General features: G+C 42.0%; 1 protein-coding gene across 2 annotated transcripts in view; it reads right to left on the reverse strand.

Moving 5' to 3' along the window:
* Runx1 (RUNX family transcription factor 1) overlaps nucleotides 1-5,571 on the reverse strand; it is an 803,982-nt gene extending 798,411 nt beyond the window's left edge. Inside the window, exon 1 of one of the 2 annotated variants that reach the window (XM_070030636.1) lies at nucleotides 5,491-5,571. The gene's annotated coding sequence lies outside the window, so the exon portion shown is untranslated. The remainder of the gene's footprint in view (nucleotides 1-5,490) is intronic. The other variant, XM_070030638.1, reaches the window with a different exon arrangement.
* Between the last annotated feature and the right edge of the window lie 429 nt (nucleotides 5,572-6,000).

The raw sequence follows: 6,000 nt of genomic DNA on the forward strand, positions 1-6,000 counted from the left end.
ATTTCCAGTAGAAAGGCACTGGGTGTGAAGGTGTGAAAATAGAAGAAAGTGTAGACAAAGACTGTATTCACAGGTAGTTCAGAGAGGTGAGGCTACAGAGACAAGCGGGGTATGACCACCAAGGTCTCTCAAGTAAGTGTACCCCAGAGGCTAGACAGGGTGGACACCCACTGAACCTTGGCTTCTCCATGTGATCTCCCTTCTAGTTGGAATTAGTTCAGGATCCCCCAGCCCAACCCTGTCTCCCTTCAGTCAAGAGTTCAGGTACCCCAAGCTTTCCCATTGTAACTTCATCAACATTGACTGAACAACTCCAAATCTGCTTGTTGCAGCAACCCTGAAGGTTCACCAGCGCCATATTGCATCTGTGTGGTTTATCATTGTCTTCCAAATACCTAGAAAGTACCTGACCTAAAGAGGGCCTTCCTTAAATACTGCTTGAATGAATGCAGGAATGCATGCTCGGTGGTCAAATTCTTCCACTCTGGAATGCATGAGAAAGTAACCAAGAGTCCCACTTGGGAAAATGTCTGAGCAAGTGGGTAAGGTGGAAAAGAACCAGTGATGGCAATATGGCACGTTTTCCCACAACATGGCAACATTTTCCAAGTCCCGTCAGCTCATCCTGATTTGGTTTATTTATTATACGGAGCCATTGGACTGGATGGCCTCCAAGGATGCCTCCAATGCTTCGAGTCAACAATTTTCCCACTGCAGTAGCTCTGGAGTGGCCCAGGGAGAGGAGGGAGGTCTGTGGTGATGAGAAGAGGTAGGAAAGAAGTCAGTGCTATCCACTTCCAGGTCTCAGCAACTGCGTCTGAAGAAAGCCAGGGCCAAGTCCCCTCTTGACTTTATTCCCTATGAGAACATAGTCAGAAATAGAGGTAGGGGCCATTTCTCCAGGACAAATAAACTCTCTACTAGTGAAGTTCCAAGACATGGACATGGACAGTCCAAGGTCCTCCATTACACATTTCAAATAAACCAGAGACATCCACTGAAGAGTCCTAAAGCCGGAGCCAGTAAGGCTCGGGCGCCTCACACAGCCGAGGGCCAGGGACTCTGCTCTGTGCCCAGGAGAACAAAGGACTGAAAACAAATGAAAGTCATGATTAAAGCAATTTCATCTATGCGTTTCCAAAGATTATATTTATTGCAGCTGACACCAGTCAAGGATAGCAAACATCTTTTGTGAGCCTTACAACAGAAGTTAAAAAGCATTACTCCTAATGGTTGATGTTGCTTTATTATATCTGACTCAAAGCCAAAGGTAGACAGCACTTAGAGCTGACTGTGGACATTAATGTTTGAGAGCTACAGAGACAGCTCCCCACCCTGGCCTCTTACCACCACCTATCGGTGTGCACACCCTACTCAGTGCATATGTGAGGGAATTGGGGGAGGGAGGAAGATCAGCACCTCCCAGATTTGGGGTGTGGTCACCATTTCTAACGAACACTGCTACACATCCCTGGATCCTCCCAGGTGACCTTGCTGGGTCTCCTCAAAGGATCTATGAGGATGGCTAACTCAACTACCAAACTGTATTCCACCAAGATGACCTCACGCCATTAGGCAGGTAAGTTGATCACAGAATGAGACTAAGAAGGAAAAGGCAAGCTCCAGTTGCAAGCAATCAAGAAAGCCAATGACGGGCAGGAGATAAGCCAGCAGAGAAGAGGTGTCCATTAGACACAGACACAAATGGGAACTGGATTCTGGATTTCAAGAATTGGAGGCAGAAGTCAGAAAGTGAGGCAATGGAGAATGCATTGCAAGAACCCTTTGGAGGTGGCGTTAATGTGGGGAAATGGAGCAAAGTGGAACGCGCATCAGGTGGTTGGTGGTTTTAGATGCTACCTGAAGAATAGGTTCTATATTGGTTAGCTAAGAAGAACCATGCATGACCTTGGTCCAGGAGCAAGGTGAGAAGAGCTACACAAAGAGTAAGTTTGTGCCAGGATGGCATCAGGTACCAAGGGCCAGCAGGGCCTTTAGAAACTAGCCTTTCCTGGCCTGGTTGGGAGCCACTGCTGCAGAGCAGTGGAGTGGGTGTCAGGGTCAGCGGTCATGCATAAGGTGGTCTGACAGCTGGGTCATGAGACCCTCATAAGTATGTTCCCGTGGTACGTGCAGTGCTTCACTGCAAGCTATTGCCTGAGAAACAAGCTTTGGAGACCACTCATTTATGGGCTATGGGCTGCCCTCCCAATGAGAAAGGCTAGCTTCACATCTTCCAGGGATCCTTTCACTCTTAAGGGAAACTCACAAACTGTTAAGAAAGATAATAGCCTTAAGATTTAGAAGCTCCAACCACGAAAGAGCTTGCATTCCCTTCCCCTCAGGTTGGAGGATAAGAACACAAGTCCTCAGGGAGTGGATACATGAGCCCAGAACACAAGCCCTCTATCTCTGTGTCCTTCCGTCCGTCTGTCTCCCTCTTCCTTCTTTCTCCCCTTCTCCTCACTCTGTCTCTCACTCTGTCTCTCTCTCTCTCTCTGTCTCTCTCTCTCCCTGTCAATATGTCTTTAAAATACATAAAGTCCTAACAATGTTAATTTTACTGGAAAATCATTCTCCCTTCTTAGAACATTAGTCCCTAAGGGCAGAGTACAAGGGGGAAAAAACTGTTTTTATAAACTTGCCTAAGAACATTGTTACACCCCAAGGCCCATTATAGTTATTAAATTCCATTGCATCTGTCTCGTTTTATTTGCTTTGAAATCACCACTCTAAATCTATTTGGGCAACTCAATGCCAAATAACAGTAGTTCTGTTTGTTCTCATTTGGCTTTAAAGAAAATAAAGCAGAAAAAGAAAGGGGACAAGATCTTAGCTAATTATCAAGACAATAGGACAGAAGTTGGCATGCACATAAAATGAGAAGACCCAATCTCTGAATCTGTATAGTCAAAGGATGTTTGCTACTTCCTAAACAACACCTTTATGTCTTTCTCCCTTAATATTTCCTGAATCCATCATCAATATTACACATTTTATCATGCTTGAGACATAAAAAATGTGGGCTGGGTGCCAGTGACTCACGCCTGTAAACCTAGCTACTCAGGAGGCTGAGATCTGAGGATCATGGTTCAAAGCCAGCCCCAGCAGGAGCATCTGTGAGACTCTTATTTTCAATTAACCACCAGAAAACCGGAAGTGGCGTTGTGGCTCAAGTGGTAGAGCACTAGCCTTGAGCTGAAGTGCTCAGACAGCACCCAGGCCCAGACAGAGTTCAAGACTCACAACCATCAAACAAACATACAAAAGACATAAGAAATGCTTCTACTACTGACTTGAAAAGAATATAGAAGAATATAGCTCACTATCAACAACAAAGTTACCCTAAAATTAAATGTGCTAACATAAATAAGCATGATATACATTTATATATGTAAAGAGAAATGAACAGTCATACAACTGTGTCTAACTTTTCATCTTCAGTAATTTTAAACACATGCAAAAGTCAAAGAATGCTATCAAGAATCCAAATGCCCATATACTTTCACCTTGAGTCAGCAAATGTTACTATCTATCACAAGTATGTTTAGATAGATACATACTCTGTGGACATCATGCCCTTTTATCCTGAAATAGTGAAGAACAGGTCTCCTAAAAAATAAGAACATTCATACTAGGGCACTGATGGCTAATGCCTATAATTCTAGCTGCTCAGAAGGCTGAAATCTGAGGATCACAGTTCAAAGCCAGCCTGGGTAGGAAAGTCTGTGAGACACTTATCTCCAATAAACTACAAAAAAAAAAGTTGGAAATGGAGCTGTGGTAAAGCATTAACCTTGAGCAAAGGGTCCTGAATTCAACCCCCAGGACCAATTAAAAAAAAAAAAGTAAGAACATTCTCCCAAGTAACCACAACATAAATATTATAGTAAGAAACTTAGGATATTGCTTATGCCCATTATGCAGACTTTATTTAGACTTTGTCAATTGTCCAAATAGTACTCCTTTAAGCAAGAAAACTCCATAACTCACATTTTATTCATTTGGCATATATTCAACACAACCAGCTTTCTTATATAAAGCATAAAGACAAGCTGTTACATCATCCAAGAGTCAAAAACACCATTCCTGAGAAAGGGGTATCTATGACGCAAGTCACTTAAATCAAAACGACCCAAGACAGGTTGTGAGCATTAGCATACAGTCACCAATAGCAGTAAGACTCAATGGAAGTGCAAAGAGCTTATAATGTAGATAAATATATTCATGAAAATCTGATGGTATGGGCATAGTTCAAGCCATGAAAAATGGAGGAAGACCCTCCCCCACAGTATAACCCCTGCTTTCACTGTATTTGATGTCGGTACAATTTGTGGAGGGGAAGGGGAAAAACAAATTGTTTAAACAGGGATACAGGTGGACCCATTGCAACAATGAGATGTACAAGTCATTATGTTGAAAAACGAACTTTACAACTTTGGTGCAGGGAGGGGGGGAGGATTGGGTGGGAGGGCGGGGGGGGGAGGATGGGAAGGTTTGGGAAGGGGAAACAAAGGAGGAGGCTACAATACTTGATAAGAAATGTACGCATTATCTTGCCCATGTAATTGTAACTCCTCTGTACAGTATTTTCACAAGAAAAAAAAAGAAAAATGGAGGAAGAAGAAAGCAGTGTTATTCCTCAGTATCCACAGGGGATCAGTTCCAGCCCCCTCACCTCAAATCCACACATGCTCAAGTCCCTAAGATAAAATGCTGTTGGATTTATACATATCCTCTGTATATCATCACCAAAAAAAAGTCTATGTATGTTCAGTATAGATGTGAGTTTTTCACATTTTTTGGTTGATAGGTAGGTAGATCGTATCTATATTTCCCCAAAGTCTCTCCACTGAAAAGGCTGAGAACAGGGACAGAGTACACAGCTGTACTCATTCCTGGCACCAGAGGAGCAGAAATGCCACTTCTCATCGATGACTCTAAAACTTCTGGGAGAAGTGGGGCAAGGTTCCGAGTGTGGAGCAAAATTAATTGAGGAAGATGAGCTGGAGATTTAGATGTAACAGCAAAGCAGTCACATCAGGAAGACCTGAGAGCAAATCGCTGCAACTTGAAGACCTCTCACTGACCTAAAGACATTTGAAATCCCATAAGGACAAGGATACTAGTGGATTGAGACGCACTGAAAATACGTTTCAATACATGAGCTCCTATTGATGAACAGACATAGTTGATCAATTTTTGAGGATGAGAAAAACAATACATTATCTTGAAATTTAGGAAATGAAACCAAAGCATCAAACATTGAGCCCAGTTTCCTAACCACTTGACAGGCAGAAGGATCTCCTTATAATATCATTCCAGCTAATAAAGGAAAGCAGGTGATGGCATTCCTCCACTGAATGAACAGATCTAGCCAATGTGCACCACATCTTCCAACATCTCCCAAGCATTGTGAAGAACAAAGCCCCACATAGCACCTGCCAGCCCGGGGCACTGAGCTCAAATCTAGGAAGCCCATGCACTCACCTGACCGTCACAGGAAGGTGGAGCCCAGAGACCCATGTTGACCTGCATCACAGGTGTACAGTCTGCAAAACAAGACGGACGAACCTCCATGGGGCAGATGAGGAAACCTGTGGGCAATGAGAAAGTGGTAATGTATAATGATATATACAAATAAGACATTGTTTTATATAAATATATAATTTATATACAAACTATAATGTATAATATATTGTATATTATATATAAATATAATATAAATTATATTAGTACATATATAACTACATATGATACATGTACATATACGATCTCATATTTTAATTATATATATAATCACACATGTACATACACTGTGGTATTTTAAGTCTATGTAGTTTTGATTAATCCATAAAAATACAAAGAACTCCTTAACATAAAAGCTAGTGGACTGATTACTTTTGCAGGACTAAGGAAGTTTCTAGAGTAACTGGCAAAATAACAAATACTATTTTAAAAAACTTTTTTAAAAATAAATTTAAAAAGCAAAAGGAAAAG

This window comes from Dipodomys merriami, unplaced genomic scaffold (assembly GCF_024711535.1).
Source record: "Dipodomys merriami isolate MVZ:Mamm:240054 unplaced genomic scaffold, mDipMer1.0.p SCAF_2, whole genome shotgun sequence".
In the NCBI taxonomy this organism is placed as follows: Eukaryota; Metazoa; Chordata; class Mammalia; order Rodentia; family Heteromyidae; genus Dipodomys; species Dipodomys merriami.